Here is a 20,201-nt window from a genome sequence, read left to right as displayed (position 1 = left end):
CCTCAATTTGTTCATTCCCTGTGACCTATGACCCCACCACAACTATATCCAGAGCTGGTCATCCCCTTGATCTTAACCAACAACTATAAATGCATTACTTCCATGTTCTTGAACACTGAGATTCCTTTATTTAATCACAATCTGTTGCCATTTCACCTCTCCCTCTGCCTTACATATAACCTTAAACCCTATGGACCATCTTCACTGTGACCTCAGATCCCTCCAACCTTGGGCTTTTTCCAGTACATCAGCCTGCAATGGCTAGACTTGCCCCTTGATCCTTTGGTGAACCGGTTTAATTCTATTCTGTCTTCTTTGACCATCCACTGCTTTCACTCCTATTTATATGCTACTGAATGGAAATGAAAAAGTTGAAAAGCTATGCTGAGTAGGCTCACTATCTCTTCTTCCTTTTGTGGTCAAAGTCCTTGAGAAATTGTGAACACTTGTTGCCTCCAAGTTCTTTCCTTCTTTACTCTCTGTGGTTTAACTTCTGACCTTTTCATTCAATTGGAACTGTTCTCTCCAGAGTTATCAATAATCTCTCAACAGTCAAATCTAATGATCGTTTCTAAGACCTCATCTTTCTTTACCTCTCTGCAGCCTTTGACACTGTCAATCACCCTCTTTTCTAGCTTTTCATGACACTACTCTCCTGCTTCTCTCCTCAAAAGCTTCTGTCTTGGGTCCTCTTCTCTTTTCCCTATATTCTATTTCATTTGCTGATCTCAGCAGCTCCCATGAATTCAATTAGTGTCTCTCTACTGATGCTGATGCTCTCAGATTATTTTATCCAGTCCTTTGCCTCCCTTTAGATCCTGTGACCCTAAGAAATAGACAAAAAACTCTATATGCAAGGAACAGAGTTTTGGACTTAAGGCATTTAAGCCATGGTGGTTTTGGAACCAGGGTTCCAGACCAGAATTACAAATAGACCCAAAGAACAAGAATATAAGTAAGACTCAATTGAGGGAAGTGGCAAAGGAAATCTTAGATTTTAGGCATATGCTTCCTTACCTTAATAAATTGGAGGTCACAATAAAGTTAGCAGGCTAGATCTGTTTAAATTTAAAAATTCATAAAAACAACAAACAGGCAACATTCTATTGATTTAAACTCTAGATCTATCATGTTAAACTTAATATAAATTATAACATAGAAATTAGTAATACAGAAGTCTCAGTATTTTAAAACTTGAGGAATCAATAGATGCAAAATTTGAAAAAAATTATATTAGTGGAACTGACCTTTGAAGGTCTGATCCCATTCCCTATACATAGACCTGAAGAGGACATATCAAACATATGAAAACTCCCAGCCTGTTTCTCAAGGCCACAGGACCAAGGAGAAAGAAAAGGTGGCCCTTTCCCCATCCAGTTTAGCACATGGTGACCATAATGTGAGTGAATGAGACTTTTATCCCTTGATACCACTGGAAAGAGAGAAACACTGTGCCACTGTCAGATAGATTTAAAGACAAAGACAATTCCAGCTACTGAGTCAATGCCAAAATGTTGCTCCCATCCACAGGATGGGCTACCACAGGATATCTTCTCCCAGAAATAGGTCCCTAGCATCACCCATATGGATATAGCCCCCTTAGGGAGTCTGGGAATGTTCCAAGGCCCCATTACATAATATTATTGCACTCTTAGAAATCATAAAATAGGTAGATTCAAAAACCTGGGAAGACATATCAATTTTAGACAGAATGACATGAGTAGGATAACAAGTTATATATTTACTACAGCAAAGTAAGGAAAACTAACTGTGGAAGACTTAAGAACTCTAATCAATACCATAACCAACCATGACATCAGAAAATCAATATTAAAACATGCTTCCTACCTCTTATTAGAAAGGTCATAGACTAGAGGTAAAGGATAAGAAAGATATTTTAGTCATGGTTAATGCATAGATTTTTGCTTGAGTGTGCTTATTTCTTATAAGGCAGAGTTCATTTGTATTTGGGAAAAAAAAGTAGAGCTAGGGATAGTGATGTCCAAAAAAATGAGAAAAGAAAAAATGGTTCAAAAGTGAACAGAAGGAAGTTTAGAGGAAGACAGACAAGAAGGATGGCTTTGAAATTAATATGCTGAATTATTATATATTATTTTAAAAGCAAGAGATTATATAATAGATATTTTTATTTCACAAGCGATTTTCTTCTATCTTTTATGTAACTGCCTGTGTTAATGAATATTTATTTTGTTCCAAATAATAAAAATAGACATTTTTAAAGGATTTTTCAAAACAGAGAAATGTTTCTTTACTCAAATATCAAGATAAATTAAATGTTCCATGAAAGAATATAATAAATACTTCAAGGAAGAAACAACAAAGAGAAAGGATGTGAAGAGGCAGAGGAAAATCCTACCCTTTTTCAGGAAGGCTAGGAAGCATGGGAGAGGTGGAGGAATATGAAACAAAGGAAGGAAGAAAAAGGACCATTGAACTTGTGGAGTTAAATATTGTGGAGTTAAAAATTGATTCTCTTTCAATCTCAAAGACTTTAAAGAAATGACCTGTTGCAACTACAGAGTCAATGGTAAGGGGTCACTGCTATCTATATGGTAGACAAACACAAAATGTCTTCTCACAGAAGTAGGAGACCTCCACCTTAGACAATCTGGGTATGTCTGACAAAGCCCCCATTACAGTTGTAGAAATATATATTATAGATAAGCTAGATAGAATGAAGAAATAGACCAAAACTCAGCAAAACAAAACAGAAACCAAGAACTGAGGCATCTGACAGTGTGGTGATGAAGACTTCAAACATCCAGACATTTACTGCCAAAAGCAGATAAATTGTGGACTTGCCTTGATGATAATTTCATTCTTTAAAAGTGTTTTGGGGCCTATTGCACTATGACTGTCATGATTAATTTTATGGGAAATCATCAGCTCTAGTGCTAACATAGCAACCACAGGGGGGACTAGGAGCTTTGGGGGGTGAATAATTAAGTATTTGATCAAATATAGCAGGTTAGTTTTTAAGTAATAATTTTGTTTGGCCTACAAATGATGTTTTACATTTCCAAATAACCTTCAGTCAAAAAAAAGGTTCGCCAATCCAAGCTAAGATTTTCTCAAAGGATTCCAAAGTATGTATCAGTCATTATTTAAGCTATGGTAATATCTTGTTTCTGAACTGTCATGGACAAATGGATTGTTCACCTAAGATGATTTCTTGCTTTTTTGAAAATTGGATAAAGTCAATATATTTTTAAAAATTGTCTGAACTTGAGGTCTCCATAATCCATTCTTATGTCTAAACAGAGTTTTACTTTTCAGAATTTTGTAACTACAAATGCTAGCCTACTTCACTCTGAGAACCATAAATGAATCTATATTGTTTACTACAGAATACACATGTACATGTATGTATATATAAATATATATATACACACATATAACTATACAAATAAGCAAGGATTTTATTATCCTTCCCCTATAGAATCTGAGTTAGCATTTCATATCTAAAATATCAAGTCATGAGCACCACTATAGATAGGGACTTTGCTCACTTGGCAGAATAATGTGAGTATATTCTCTGGAATTTTCCAGACAATTTAAAAGAAAGAACTCCCGCAAAAGTTTTATCCCATAATCTTATCAATTATAGTCACTTTGTGTGTGTGTGTGTGTGTGTGTGTGTGTGTGTGTTTCATCCCTAAAACCAGTCTCTTTTCCCAATAATAACTCTATCTGAATACAGATAGTCCTACTACACCCAAAGCATAGGTAAGATCATATTTCCCTTCCTCCTAGTCAACCTTAAGTAAACTAGGGAAATTCCATTTTCATCATCCCATCCCTATCAGAGAATTACTGCACTCAAAGATCACAAAACTCAAATCCCACTGCCTTTCAAAGGAGTCTATTTGATAGCTCTAATTATAAGAAATGTTTCCTGATATTAAGCCTAAATTTCTTTGCAACATTAGTTCCTTGCTCCGGGTTCTGCCTCCTGAAACCAAATACCTCTGCCATAGAAGAGTCCTTCAAATGTTCAACAAATTATAATACCACCTTCCTACCACCCCTGCCTCATCCTAAATATTCTCTTCTCCAGACTAAATATTCCCACTTACTACAACCAATCACCATATGACATGAACTCAAGCTCTCTGGGACTCAGTTTTCCCATCTGTAAAATGAGAGGATTGAATTTGAAGGACCTTAGGGTTCAATTGATGCTAAGGTCCCAATATACCCTCACTGTCCTTATTGTTCTTCTCTGGCTGCTCTCTAGTTTTGCATTCAGGCCTGAACCTAAACCTCAAAAGAGTTCTGCCCAGCACAGAATGCAATGGAAACTATTTATTCCCTGGGGAATTCTGGGAGCTAGGCATCTCTTAATATAGCCCCAGATCTCATTAGCTTTATTTAGTTAGTTAGTTTTTGGCAACTATTTCACATTACTAGCTCTTACTGAGCTTGAAAACCATAAAACTCCAAAATCTTTTTCAGACAGACTACTAACCATCCTCCCCCTTATCTATATGAGGTTGACTTTTTAACTCAAGTATAAGATTTAAAATTTATCCTTATTGAATTCCATTGTATTTGATCCAACCCAATGCACTAGGGTGTCAATATCTTTTCTGGATTCTGACTGTATCACTAAATACAGTTAATACAACTAGCTCTCCCTGTTTTGTATCATCTAAAAATTTGTTGAATACCATCAATCCTTTTACCCACATTATTGATTAAAAAAATTTTAACAACAATCCCAAGCACAGACACCTAATGTATTGACATTGAACTATTAACAACCACTTTCTGAAGCTGGTCCTCCCACCAATTCTGTGTCCATCTAATAAGATCATCATCTAGTCAATATCTCTCTACTTTCTCCACAAATATAGCATGAGATGCTTTTTCAAAAAGATGAGGACTGGCCAATGATTCCCAATACAATACCAGTGTAAGGTCAGTACCAGTCTCTGCAATTTAGAGTCTTAAGAGAGCTGTCTAAAATGGTGTCATCAAATTCAGATAGAATTTACTAAACCAGGGGGGCAGCTAGGTGGCGCAGTGAATAGAACACTGGCCTTGGAGTCAGGAGTACCTGAGTTAAAATCCAGCCTCAGACACTTAATAATTGCCTAGCTGTGTGACCTTGAGCAAACCACTTAACCCCATTTGCCTTGCAAAAACCTAAAAAAAAAAAAAATACTAAACCATACATGAGGATCCATGAACGAAACAGACTGACTTAGAAAATCACAAATAAACATTATTGATGTTTTATTATATTTTTATTTAGTTTGTTAAATATTTTCCAATTCCATTTTAATATGATTCCTGCTGGCATGGTCAGTATATTTGACACCTCTGGTCTAGAACTCTGAGAAGTTAAATGACTTACCCAGGTTACACAGTGAGTATGTGTAAGATATCAGTCTTGATCTGCTATCTTGCTGCCTCCCAGGCCAGCCCTCTATCCATCACACTATGCTGCCTCTTTTTTGATTTACTAAATTATATCCACAGTTTCCCCCATCTGTTAGTTTGGTAACTTTGCCAAAAAAATAAATTATGTTATTCTAGCATGAAATTACTAAGGGGGGAAGCTAGGTTGCACAATAATAGAGCACCAGACCTAAAGTCAGAAAGATCTGAGTTCAAATTTGACCTTAGGCACTTACTAGTTGTGTGACCCTAGACAAGTCAGTTAACCCTTTTTGGCCTTAGTTCCCTCATCTATAAAAAGAGCTGGAGAAGAGAATGACAAATTACTCCAGTATCTTTGCCAAAAAAATCCCAAATGAGGTCACAGACAGACATGACTGAAACAACTGAACAATAGTGACATTGTTCCTAAGGAAGTCAGACTGAATCCTCATAATTTACTACTTCCACTTCTGGATGTGTACCAACTATCTCTTTAATGATTCCTTTTAGAATTTTCCCAGGAATCAATGTCAAATTCTATGACCTATAGTTTTTGGATTCTTTTGTCTTCCCTTTGTTGAAAATTAAAGTATAATTTGTTCTTCTCCAATCTTTTCATACTTCTCTTATTTTCTATGATCTTCAAATAATCTTGAGAGCTCATCAGTCATACACCTGCCAATTCTTTCAGTATAGAATATGAAAGTCACCTGGCCCAAGAGATCTTGTTCATCAAAGGCACCTAAGTATTCTCTCCTTATTTACCTGGGGTTTCAACTCCCCATTAGTCATTTTTGTACCATCATTTTCAGGGCAAAAGTCATTATCCTGAAGTGACATTTGCCCTGGAATTACTTTTCTCAACAGAGAAAAACAAAAAAAAAAATTTATCTCTGTTCTTGGTCGCCATCTTTCCATCTCCAGCAAGCATTCTATTCCTTCTCTGATCTTTATCTCTTAATATAGTTTTTTTAAAACCAAATCTTTTTTTTTGTCCTCATAAGCCTCAATTTCTTCTGAGTTTTAACACTTCTGACTTTATTTCTATAATGTCATGTCATGTTCTTATAACCATCTTCTACTACCTGATATTGCCTCCATCTTCTATATAATTTCTTCTAGTATCTAAGGTAGTTTGGTGCATTTCCTTTACTTCCACATAAATCTCTCTCCAATCAAATTCCATTTTTCCTCCTCATTGGAATTGAGTCCCTTTTTGTCTTTCAAATTTCATTCTTGAACATTTCCAATATCTCCTGGGTTGACATTCCCTGTAGAATTATAGATCAAGAGATCCTATCATTCTTCTGTATACTTTGAAGTCTGCTTTCCCAAAGTCTAGAGTACATCTCAAACTAGATCTGATATTCTCTTTTTCAATTACAACCTCTAAGAGGGAGTAGTCACTCACCCTTAGACTTTTCTGTATTTCTACCACAGTAACCAGTAAGAATCAGGTACAGAATTGAATTTCCCTTTGTTGGTTCCTCCACTCCTTGAAGTATGAAATTATCATTAAGGCAAGTCAAGAAGATATTACCTGCTCTGCTTTTGGCAGAGAGAGAGCACCAGCAGATGTCTAGATAATTGCCTCTTGACAACTAGTACAAATAATATGTCTCCATGCCAGGTCTGTGATTTGTTTCCCAAATTCCTCATCTATTTTCTCTTATTGACCATAAGTGATTTTAAAACTCAAATTTTAAAAGACATGGATTTGAAAATGAATGCAAGAACAGGAAATTAAGGACATGTACAAAACAGTTGCATGACTGTGAGAAATATGAAGTGTGCTAAGACCCAAGATGAACCAAGATTGCTCATGAATGCTAAGAACAATGAAAATGGGTTTAGTGATTTGGGGGGGACAAGAGGAAGATCAAAGAAAATAGGACTTTGATTTGGGGTTGGTAAACCAGTAATAAGGGGCAACAATAAGAAAGCTGAGGTACTGTGCCATTGTTTTGCTTTTGCTTTTGTTTTTCTATTTTCTGTCAGGGAGAATTCCCTTTGAATTAAAAAAAAAAGAACAAAAATGATTACCTGAGAATGACAACTGAAGGTTAGTCAAAGGACCAGTGAAAAGCCACTAATTATCATCAATGAATTCAAACCTCTGGGCCCTTATAGACTCTGGACTAGGATGCTTAAAGAGCTGGAAGCTATGATTGATCAGTCTCTGTCTATGAATTTTGAAAGACTTAGGAGAACAGGAAAGGTGACATTAGATGACCTGAGGGAAGATGTTCTCAATTTCAAAAAAATAGAAAAGAATGGAGGCAATATATTGGAAATCAGCCAATCTGACTTCTTCTATGCCTGACTATCTTGAGCATATGTAGTTTTTGAGCATTTAAAAATGGAATTAGTAATTGCTAAGAGCCAATATAGCTTCATCAAGAACAGGTCATGACAGATTATTTACTTTTTTTGATAAGGTTACAATATGGTAGGCCAAGAGAATACTAGAGCCATGATATAATCAGCAAAGTTTCTCATGATCTCCCATACTCCCCTACCATACTACTACATATAAGGTGGAAGGACATATTAGACAATATTAGAGTTGGGGAGATTTAAAACTGATTATACAACTGAATCCAAAGGGTAACACATATTAGATACAAAATTAATATTTGTTAAATTGAATAAATGGGTCTTTATCAACTTGGTTAAAACTCTAGTGGATTGCACAAGGAATCTGTCCTTGTCTCTGTGGGGATTTACACTTTATTGATTGAAGGCAATTGGATAGAACTCTGGACCTGGAGTCAAGAAACCTGAACTGAAATCTGGCCTCATACACTTAATAGATGTGAGACCAGAGCAAGTTATTTAACTTCTCTTTACCTCAATTCCCCCCAATTGTAAAATGAGGATAATAACAGCATCTACCGCACAGAGTTGTTGTGAGGATTGAATGAAATAATGTTTATAAAAGCAGTTAGCCCAGCAATTGGCATATTGTAGGCAGTATATAAATGTTTATTCTTTTTCCTTTATCAAGATTTTATATAAAGCCATAGAAACTATACTTATCAAATTTGCAGATTACAAGAAACTAGGAAGAATAGCAAACACTTTTAATGACAGAGTCTGAAAAGATCTCATTGAGCTAGAAGAAGAGCTAAATCAAAGAAAACTGAATTTAATGAGGGATAAATGTGAAGTTTTATCTTTGTGATAAAAAACTCAAGGACAGGAGGTATGACTAGACAATAGTTTGTGTGAAAAGAAAAACTCTGGGAATTTTAGAAGATCAGTGATGTCAGTAGTGTGATATGACAGCCACAAAAGCTAATGCTAAGTCTAAACTCTATTAAAAGGAGGAATAATATCCATCACAAGGGAGCTAAAGGTCAGACAGGGCTAGAGTCCTGTGTTCAGCCCTTGGCACTACATTTTTAGAAAAGTTGACTGGAATAAGGCAGCCCTAATAGTTAGAGAGCTGGAGATTATTATGTCATATGTTTTAAGGAACTGGACCTTTTTAACCTGGAGAAGAGAAGACACATATTGCAGAGAGACCAAGGAAGATAAGAACCTATAAAGACTTAATTTGCAAGTCAAAATTTAGACATTAAAATCTGAGAATCAAAACCTGGGAGTCAAAATTCATGACTCAAAAAGTCAAAATTTTGGAGTCACATTCCAGGTCAGACAAAATTCAGAAATCAAATTGTCAGAATCAAAGAGCCCAAATCAAGGAGTCAAAAAATCTAAATTTGAGGATCAAAATCAAGGAATCAAGATTCGGGGGTCAATATCTTGGAGTTGAAATTCATGAATCAAAAGTCAAAATGGGTGATTCACAATCCAGGAAGTTAAAATTTGGGAATCACAATGGCAAAATCAGGAAGTCAAAATCCTGGTGTTATATATGGAATCAAATTGGCAAACTCAGGTGTCAAAGTCCTGGAGTCAGTGTTTAAAAATCAAAATGACAAAATCTGAGGTCTCAGAAGTCTGAATTTGAAAGTCAAATCAAGGGGGCAGCTAGGTGGTGTAGTGGATAGAGCACTGGCCCTGGAGTTCAAATCTGACCTCAGATACTTAATAATTGCTTAGCTTTGTGGCCTTGGGCAAGTCACTTAACCCCATTTGCCTTGCAAAAACCTTTTAAAAAGTCAAATCAAGGAGTTGGGATTAGAGCATCAAAATCTAGGCATCAAAATTCATGAGTTAAAAAGTCAAAATTTCGAAAATCATAATTCAATGAGTTAGTGTGTCAAAATTTGGGAGGCAAAATACAACAGTCAAATCCAATGCCTGTGTCTTGTTTTTCTGTATGGCTGAAACAGGCATTAGGTCCTAATTCTATCATAGTTTAGGTAAAATACAATAGGACATACAATAGGAGAACCACAGAGAACTTGGCACTTGCTCAGAACTTTCTCTAGGATTGGGTCAAGCATATTAGGTGAATATAGAACTTTCCAGTATATGGCAGTTATGATGGATAAGATCAGATTAGGGGCAGCAATACCACCTAGTGGTTAATAAGGAAAAATAATTACACAGTACACTCTTAAAAGTAATGATGTTGGTCTCAGACACTTTATAATTACCTAGCTGTGTGGTCTTGGGCAAGCCATTTAACCCCATTTGCCTTGCAAAATCCTAAAAAAAATGGTGTTAATTTATTTCCCATAACAATCTCTTTTCCATATTTATAAAGTTTTTAGAATAATTGCCTTTTTTTATTCTAATGTAGCCCTCTTATTCCCTATTTTGCATCACCTCATGTCTTTACAATTTGTCTTTTTCATGCATCAATTTAACTTTAAGGATCTGTAAGTATAGGACTTCTCTCATCAATGCAGAAAAGTCTTTGAGAAGTTTTTTCAGGTTACTAACTATTCCCTATCCCATGATCACATAGGTGTTAATCACAGAAACAGGATTAGAAATCAGGTCCAGTCTACACCAAGTTAGCACTCTGTTTTATCACTGCCACCTGACATTTTTATAGTTGCCATTATTTACAGTCTTGTAGCAATCTACTTCATTAATATATGCTGATCAATTCAACCATCCCACAACTGCTGAAAATTCAGATTTTTTTTGCTATTACCAAGAAAATAGCTATGAATATTTTTGGTACAAATCGATCTTTTCTTATAGTACTAAGGGAACATGTGTTCCCAAGAAAAACTATCCCAGGTTTGAAGCACTTTTTGAGTCAGCACCCACTCAAACCATAACTCATGAACTCCCAACAATATGTTTGTTCTTACCAGCCTGCCAGAGGATACATGAATTCAAAGCAAGAGATATTTAATTAAACCACATAACAAATAATGTCAAGAAAAGAACATAAGGAGTTCACTTTCTTGCAGGTTACAATGCCAACAATAGGAAAGGATATAAAAAGAGAGAATTCACCCAAACAGAGAATGATTATATATAGAAGACAAATGTCTAGAAAACACATATCACTAAGGCTTTATATATGAAGAATCATACAAGAGAAATTAATGTGGCCAGGGTCTAAACATGTACATACAAAGAAAACAAACATGGCTAAGATGGGCAGGTGTGTAGCAGAATGCACACCTTCTGAAGGGCAGAGTTGCTAATGATGTTCTGGTGATGACATTGTGCTATTCTCTATTTGGTATTTCACTTGGGAGTCACATCTCCCTCTTTTCTGGGTATCACATTGCCTCTTGTAGCTGTCCCCCTAATTCTCATAGTTACTAGGTTGTCCTCTGCCATCATTCACTAAGAAGTAGCTAGAAATCTTCACCTTGATGTAGGCAGGCTGACTGCTTTTTTTAGTGTATGAACAAAGTTTTGAACCACTGCACCCAACTACAGAAGCTACAAAGCACCCAAAGAATGAGCACAAGCTCAGATTTACTTTTTTCATTCAATGGTTTTATCTGGTACTGATTTGAAATCCACAGTCTCATTATATAATAGATAACTAGAATTTTCCTAATTTTAGATGTGTGCTGAGTGAATTCAGACTAGGCTGAATAATTGGACTCAAAGAGTAGTGATTAATGGTTCAATGTCCACCTATATGGTAGGATTCTCAAATTTGTCTATTCTGTTAAACAACTTCTTCAATAACTTAGATGATGGAAGAGATAACATGCTTTCAATTTTCTATTAATTTTGTTCAGTTACATGTAAAGGTATTTTTCAACATCCATATTTTTTGTCGAATTTTGAATTACACTTTTTTCTCCCTCTCTCTTTTCCCTACCTCCTCCCTATGACAGTGAAAAATCTGATATAGGTTATACAGGTACATTACTGTTAAACAAAATTCCATATTATTTATTCTTAGTTCTTAAAGAAGACCATGACATCAGGGAAGTGATGCCATGACATAGATATGAATGGGATTTGAGTGAGATGGGGCTGTGTTAAGTCACCATCCTCACTTTCTCCTACAGAACTATCCTGGTCTAATGGCCAGATATGAATCAAGACACTGGAGATGGCCCTGGATGTGAGACAATCAGGGTTAAGTGACTTGTACAAGATCACACAGCTAGTAAGTATCAAGTGTCTGAGGTCAAATTTGAACTCAGGTCCTTCTAACTCTGGAGCTGGTACTCTATCCATTGCACCACCTATCTTATTTCCATATTAGCCATGTTGTGAACGAAGAATCAGAACAAAAGGGTAAAAACCATGAGAAAGGAAAAGCATACAACAAATTTTAAAAAGTAAAAATAGTATGCTTTGGTTTGCATTCAAACTCCATAGTTCTTTCTCTGGATGTAGATGGTATTTTCCATCTCAAGGCCTTTAGAACTGTCTTTGATAAATGCATTACTGAGAAGAACTAGATCTATCATAGCTGATCATCTCATAATGTTATTGTTAGGTGTTCAATGATCTCCTGGTTCTGTTGACCTCATTCACATACTTTTCAAATTAGCAAATTACAGAAAGCTGAGAATTACAAATGACAAATTACAAAAGAATAAAACATACTTTGTCTAGAATAGACAAAATCTAATAAGTTGAAAATTATTAGTAATAAGTATAAAGTCTTCATATCAATTAAAAACATAAATTGAATGAATAAGTGATGGCTAAGTTATGTCTTGCTAATAGTTCATATGAAAGAAACTTGAGGGGTTTATTGGACTGTGTGTGCTCGGTATGAATCAAATGTAAGAAACAGCAGTCAAAATAATAATAATGATAATAATACACTTTTCATAAGAACTGTTTGTATCATAGGTGGGATGGAGTGCTATGGGCTACATAGATAGAAAAAAAAACAAGAAAAGACCACTCTATGTTATGTCTGTCTGACACGGAGATAGAGTCTAGGAGCTCTAGTGAGTAAATTGGCAGAAAGGGGAAGGACTCACCAAGTTAGGAGAAAGAGGATTATGAAAGTAAAAGAATAGACAGTCCTAGAGGAAACTTCTCAAATAATAGTAAGAGCTAATATTTATCTAGTACTTTAGGTTCTGCAAAATAATAAACTATTTCACTTGATCCTCCCAATAACAATGTGAGGTAAGTGATACAGATAGATATTTTCCCCATTCTACAAATAATGGAACTGAGGTCCTGAGAGGTTGTGAATTGTCATTAATCACCCAACTAGTAAGCATTAAAAGCAAGATTTAAATCCAAGCCTATCCTAACTCCATAAAGTCATATAAGTGGCACAGTGACGAGAACACTAGACTTGGAACCAGGAAGAGTTATCTTCATGAATTCAAACCTAGCCTCAAACACTGACTAGCCAGGTGATACTGGGCTAAGTCACTTAACTCTCTATGCCTCTGTTTCATCATGTGTAAAGTGAGTTGGAGAAGGAAATGACAAACCACTCCAGTATCTTTGCTCAGAAAAAAAAACCCACAAATGGGGTCATGAAGAGTCAGACACTCTATCCCTGCTCAAAGTCCAGTGCTCTTTCCAACAGTGAAAGAAGTAGTAGGCAAAGGGAAGTTTATATGTAAGGGGCATTTCTTTCCAAGAACATAGGGGAAAGGATAGTATTTCCAAGAAAAGATAGCATGGAAGGAAACTCAATACCATTCCTATGAATGGAAAAACATTCAAAAGCAGATACCAAGGGGCACATAGATTGAATTGATAGAACACTGGTCCTGGAGTCAGGAGGACATGAGTTCAAATCCAATCACAGACACTTACTAATGGTTCGACCCTGATCAAGTCACTTAACACCAATTGCCTTAAAAAAATGCAGATATGGGGCAGCTAGGTGGCATAGTGGATAAAGCACCGCCCCTGGAGTCAGGAGAACCTGGGTTCAAATCCAGTCTCAGACATTTAATAATTACCTAGCTGTGTGGCCTTGGGCAAGCCACTTACCCTGTTTGCCTTGAAAAAAAAAAACTAAAAAAAGTGCAGATACCAGAACTCGGGCAGCAATTGCTGACCAACTGAAAACAACTATTTCTATTTAAAAGAGTTGCCATAGTACAGACTGGTGATCATTTAGACTGGTTCCCATAATTGTTGAGGAATTAGAACAAATGTATTATGCCATAGTTGTAGCAAGGTTATAATTCAGGAGATTAGGATAGAGTCATGGATCTATTTGGTGATCTTCAAGTTAAAATCCTTCTGCATATATTGATGGGCAACCAGGTGGCACAATGAATAGAGCACTTGGCTGGCAATCAGGAAGATTCATTTTCAGAAGCTCAAATCTGGTCTCAGATACTAGCTGTGTGATCCTGGACAAGTTGCTTAACCCTATTTGCCTCAGTTTTCTCATCTGTAAAATGAGCTGGAAAAGGAAAAGGCAAACCTACCACTCCAGTGTCTTTGCCAAGAAAACACCAAATTGGATCAAAAAGAGTCAGACACAATGGAAATGACAGAACAACAACCAAATGTTGTAGGTATGGTTCTAATACCAACACCTCTTCATTCAGGCTTGATGTTGGAACAAAAAGAAGTATCACATGTCACTGTATTATGAATAAAGAGGATGATTTACTTTGACCATGACCCTTAGTTTCTCTGTATGAGGTACACATTGTATCTATCTGGAAATGTGACTGATCAACATTTGATCAACAACCCATCAGATAGAATGAGTATGGAAATTCCTGTGGACTCAGGCATCCACTAAGTCTGAGAGGCCCTGACTACAAGTGGATGGGACTTATAATAACCCCAGGCAAGGAAGATGTATCAAGCAATCTGAGGTCATCAGGAAAATGCTTGTCCTTTCACACTCTCCTTGAATTTGATTTGTGCTATGACTCATCATATATATGAGACAGACCTAGAGATGACTGAATCAATGTCCGTGAAGAAGGTGAGAGTGATGTGATCCAACCTTGGCAATGGATGGAGATGGTTCACCCAATGAGACAAGAGAAAAAGAGGGAGAGCCTGCAAAAAGACACTGAGAAGTATTGATGAATCAAGGACAGAAAAATGAGGCTGTCAGTTTGAACCAGTAGGGCTGGAACTAGGAAATAAGGGGAAAATATATGAATCCGATACCTAAGTTATAGGGATAAAGAATCAAAAAGAATGAAGTATAAAAATTGCCAAGCAACTATAAGGGGACCCAGCTGAAGTTAGGCAACCAAAACTTTTCCCAGCAGCTTGAATAGGAGTGTTTCAGTTAAATGGTGGCTACTTCCAGAATGAAGATTAGAAGAGTAAGAATGGTAAGTCTGGCTTGTGACTAGGGAAACTTAGCGTCAATCAGCCCTGAACTGGTTAAGAACTAGGTATGGAAATTCACTTATCTCTACACAGAAAATCTCTCAGTTCTGTCTAGCTCTAATCTCTTTCATGAACTTCAGTCCCACATCACCAACTTGTTAGCTAGACTTGTTATCTAATTATATACCATTACAATCTCCAAATCACGATGTACAAAATAGATCTCATTATCTTCCTCCCTTCATCCAACCCTCCTCAAACTTTCTTATTTATATAGAGGGCAATGACCATCTTTCCATCACCCATATTTATCCTTGACTCTTACTTTTTCCTCATCCCCATAGCCAATTGGATGCAATGTTCTACCTCCACAATTTTCTTGTGCATGTCTGCTTTTCTTCACTTGCATGATCACTCCACTAATTCAGACCTACATGAACCCCTTCCCCAGACTACTTCAATAGCCTCCTAGCAAATCTTTCTATTTTCAATTTCATCTCTCTCCAAAATACCCCACAGAGTACTGCCTAAGACACAGGTCAAGCCATATTACTCCCCTGCTCCACCTTTCAGGGTAAAGCACCTTTCCTCTAGAATAAAATAGAATCTTCTTAGCCTTAAATTTAAAGCCTTCCATGGTCTGGAATCAAACTATTTCATATCGTACTCGGGAATTCTACTTTCCAGTCATTCTGGTCTAAGTTCCTCAAATCTAATATTGCATGCAGTTTACACAGGCTTCCTCCAAGGTCTTGGAATTCCTAGTTACTATCAAGGTTGCTAAGTGGTGCAATAAATTAAATACTGGACTTGAGAGCAAGAAAATTTGAATTCAGATTCTGAAAATTCTGAGTCACGCTAGGACAAGACAATTAACCTCTCTGAACTTCAGTTTATTCATCTGTAAAATGGGAAAACAGCTTTTATCTCACAGTATTGTGAGAATCAAATGAGGGAAACAAAAGGAACAAGTATTTATCAAGTGTCTACTATGTCTTGGACACTGTGCTAATCACTGCATAAATATTATCTCATTTGATCCTCACAACAATTCTGGAAGGTGTGTGTTATTGCTCCCATTTTACAGTTGAGGAAACTGAGGCAAAAGGGGTGAAATTACTTGGCTAGGGCCACACAAGTGGGACATGTCTGAAGTGAGATTCTTTTTTTTTTAGATTTTTCAAGGCAATGGGGTTAAGTGGCTTGCCCAAGATCACATGGCTAGGTAATTATTAAGTGTCTGAGAGTGGATTTGACTCAGATACTCCTGACTCCAAGGCCGGTGCTCTATTCACTGCAACACCTAGCTGCCCCTGAAGTGAGATTCTATACTTCCTGACTCTAATCCCAGCACTGTGCCACTTTACATGTGTTTGCTTTGCATAACTTAAGGTGATATATAAATTCTATTATTATTATTATTAAGGTTTGGTGCATATTCCATTTGCTAGGAAACATTTTGGGTTTTCCTGAGATATTTGCTTTCTTCTTCCTATCATGTATATACTTATTCTGGTTCTCTACACAGAATGTATACTCCTTGAGGGAAAGGGCTGTTTATCTTTGTATCTCCAGCATTTAATAGTCCCTTGAATATAAGAGCCATTTGATAAATATTTGTTAGATTGGATTGATCTGATTGATTCTGGCAGGAGATGAGGGGAGTCTCCCTTCCTGACCTTGCCTGTAAATCTTGGTGCTAACCACCGTCTCAGTCACTGCATAATATTGCCTCATTTGATCCTCACAATAATCTAGGAGGTTTGTGTTATTATTTCCATTTTACATCTGAGGAAACTGAGGCAAAGTGAAGTGAAATTACTTGCCTAGGGGTCACACAAGTGGGAAGTGTCTGAAGTTGACTATGGGGACAAAGTTTTCCAGCAAAGGGGACTCCCTTGAAGCCTGTCTGAATGCCTGAGAATTTGAATGTCTGAGACATCTGAGGGTGAGGATCCAAACCCACCCTAGCCCAGTGAAAAGACTGTTGGGTTTAAAGTCAAATGCCCTAGATTCAAATTCCCTTTCTGCCACTGTGAGCTACTACATTTTGTTTTATCTCTCTGAAGTTTCTTCCTAAGATTGTTTCTAACTCTAAATCTAGGATCTTTTATAGTCAACCCAGGTATGGGAAGAAATATGATTTTCCAATTCCCCCAAACAAATGCTCCCTTCCTGCTCTCAGCCCATCACCTCCTCAAACTGAAGTTAGTGTCAGTCTGGCTTGGGAAGAGAGAGGGACTTAGAGGGGAGGGGGAGAGGAAAGGGAAGAGAAGGTTGCCAAGGCTGGGGTTTCCAGGCAACCAAGTCAACAGTATCAACCGCCTGAGCCCCCAACCAAGGAGAGAAGAGACTTCCTACAGAACAGTCAGAAAGACAAAGGGACAGGTAGGGACAACTGGTTTGGGCTGGGGATCAGCAGGAAAGGAGTTTATGCCACATAGATTGGGGGGGAGAGGTTTTAGGGAAGAGTCTTAAGGTTGCCACCCCCAACCTGCCCAAGCACAGGACAAGTCAGACTATGCCACCCCAGACTCAGCATGAGGTTTTTCTTCCCTTACCCAGAGTCCAGAGGGATAGCGACGACTCTCCCCAAGACCTTCAGACTCCTTCTCAAATCATCTAACTATTCCCAAAGTCACAGGTCCACAGCCTCAGGGTTATGTGACGTTCCTGTTCCTTTGGGCCCCATCAAAACGTGGTCCTTCCAGCAATTCTGCATCTATGCTCATCCTTCTCTAATGGAAGGCAGCAAAGAGACAACAGACTAAGGGATTTTGGTTTAGGAAGGTCTGGGGGATTTCAATTTGCCTTGAACACTTCCTAGCTCTGTGACTCTGAACAAGCTACTTAACCTCCTAAGCTTCATTTTCCTAATCTATAAAATGGGAATAATAACAATTATAGCTTCTACCTCACAGTATTGTTGAGGGATGCTTTGTAAGCTTGAAAGTGCTTAGAAAGGTCAGTCCTTAATACCACTCCATCCTTCCTAACCTAGGGGTCCTCACTTTTGTGCCATCTTCATGCTTCTGTGCTCCCCAGAGGATTATCCTTCCTATAGCTCCATCTTTCCTATCCCAGAATCCTCCCTAAAATGACATAATTGGGAATCCACTTCTTGCCAGAGCCTTTCATGAGACAACCTATGTAGTCTTTTTTATGCCTTACTCCCCTCCAGACACTCCATAATTCAGAGACAATGGCCTTTTTATTACTCCTTGCACATGATACCCAAGCTCCTGAATCTAAGCATTGTCTCTGGTTCTCCTCCAAGTCTGAAATTCTCTCCCTCCTCATGTCTGCCCCCTGACTTTCTTCAAATCTCAGCTAAAGTCCCAGCTTCTATGTAAGGCCTTTCCCAGTTCTCTTTAATCTTAGTGCCTTTCTTATGAGATTAGTTCCAGTTTACCATTTATATGAATATATGTTGGAGCAACTAGGTGATGACTGGGTCTGGAGTCAGAAAGACCAAAGTTCACATCTAGCCTCAGACACTTGGTAGCTATGTGACCCTAAGCAAGTCACTTAACCCTGTTTGTCTCAGTTTCCTCATTTCCAAAATGAATTATAGGAGAAAATGGCAAACCACTCTAGTATCTTTGCCAAGAAAATCACAAATGGAGTTTCAAAAGCCAGATATATTGAAAATAACTGAACAATAGCAATGAATGTATGTATATTTGATTTGTATATATATGTATATAAATGTGTGTACATGTATATAACATATATGTATATGTAGGGCAGCTAGATGGTACAGTAGATAGAGCAAGAACCCTGTAGTCAGGAGGACCTGAGTTCAAATGTGCCTTCAAATACTTGACAATTTTTAACTGTGTAACCCTGGACAAGTCACTTAACCCTGACTGCCTCACTTCCAAGGTCATCTCCAGGCCTCCTGATTCCTATCTGGCCACCGGTCCCAGAAATGAGGCTGATGACTTAGCACAGCACTCCCTCACTCAAATCCAATTCACATGCATGCCATGGCATCACCTCCCTGATGTCATGGTCTTTTTTAAGCACACATATATGTGCTTATAGATATTATTGTTTATTCACAGCTGTTTGCACATTGTCTTTCCCCTTAGATTATGCTCTTCTTATTTTTTATTTTATTTTTTTTTTTAGGATTTTGCAAGGCAAATGGGGTTAAGTGGCTTGCCCAAGACCACACAGCTATATTAAGTGTCTGAGGTCAAATTTGAACTCAGGTACTCCTGACTCCAGAGCTAGTGCTCTATCCACTGCGCCACCTAGCTGCTCCAGATTATGCTCTTCTTAAGAGCTATTATTTATCTTTCTTTGAATCCCCCAGCACTTAGCATAGTTTCTATCACATAATTTTTAATAAATGTTAGTCGACTGACCATGCAAAAGTCTCTTGGCCTTTTTTAGTAGCCAATGCTGCCAACATACACTGCTAATTCCATTCCATGATAACAGGGTCATCTGAGATTCCTGTACCCTGTTTGGAAGCAAGTGCCCATATGTGGCCAGTGACCTTGACATTCCTCCCCCGGGCTATAACCTTACTCCAGAACACCCTTTTTCAAAAGATACCAGGAAGATCCCAGAAGCCTATGTATGATTTGGATGCAGTACCTAATCTTGGAGACTTCCATTGTTGCTCACTCCATATTGACTTCACAAAAAGGAAAGACAATTGGGAGAAACAGGAAGAGCTCTAGGAATCAGATGATGGCCCTAGACTCATGTACCATCTCTATTCCACCTCAATATAACTAGGTAGTAGATAGCAGATGGAATGCCAGACCTGGCATCAAGAAGACTTGAGATCAAATAGGGTCTCAGATATTTACAAGCTTTGTGACCCTGGGCAAGGAGCTCACAATCTATTATGATAATAATAGCCCTTACCTCATAGTGTCTCTGTGACTAACAAATTGGATATATGTAAAGCACATAGTTTATTCATTTTCTCTACCCTTCCCATAACCAACTCATACCAAGTCTCCAGGGTCCTGCTGTGGTTCCCACATTCCAAATTCACACTCTACTAACTCTCTAACTTTCCCCAATTCTACAACTCTCCAAAAGACTTAAAAAAATCTCTGCTCCTACATAGCAATCACCAACCCCCTCCAAGATGCAGCATTTGCAGTCCCAATCAGCCTCTCAGAAACGTCAATAAA

At 37.6% G+C, this 20,201-nt stretch overlaps 1 protein-coding gene and 1 long non-coding RNA gene across 2 annotated transcripts in view; one reads left to right on the top strand and one right to left on the bottom strand.

The window, feature by feature from the left end:
• LOC141505046 (uncharacterized) overlaps positions 1-20,201 on the bottom strand; it is a 68,391-nt gene that overhangs the window by 13,044 nt on the left and 35,146 nt on the right. The gene's annotated exons all lie outside the window — the stretch shown is intronic.
• The window catches only part of LKAAEAR1 (LKAAEAR motif containing 1), a 31,507-nt gene continuing 28,603 nt past the window's right edge, over positions 17,298-20,201 (top strand). Inside the window, exon 1 of the mRNA XM_074210531.1 lies at positions 17,298-17,430. The gene's annotated coding sequence lies outside the window, so the exon portion shown is untranslated. The remainder of the gene's footprint in view (positions 17,431-20,201) is intronic.

Source organism: Macrotis lagotis, chromosome 1, assembly GCF_037893015.1.
Source record: "Macrotis lagotis isolate mMagLag1 chromosome 1, bilby.v1.9.chrom.fasta, whole genome shotgun sequence".
Lineage (NCBI taxonomy): Eukaryota > Metazoa > Chordata > Mammalia > Peramelemorphia > Peramelidae > Macrotis > Macrotis lagotis.
This window is presented reverse-complemented; position numbering and strand designations above follow the sequence as displayed.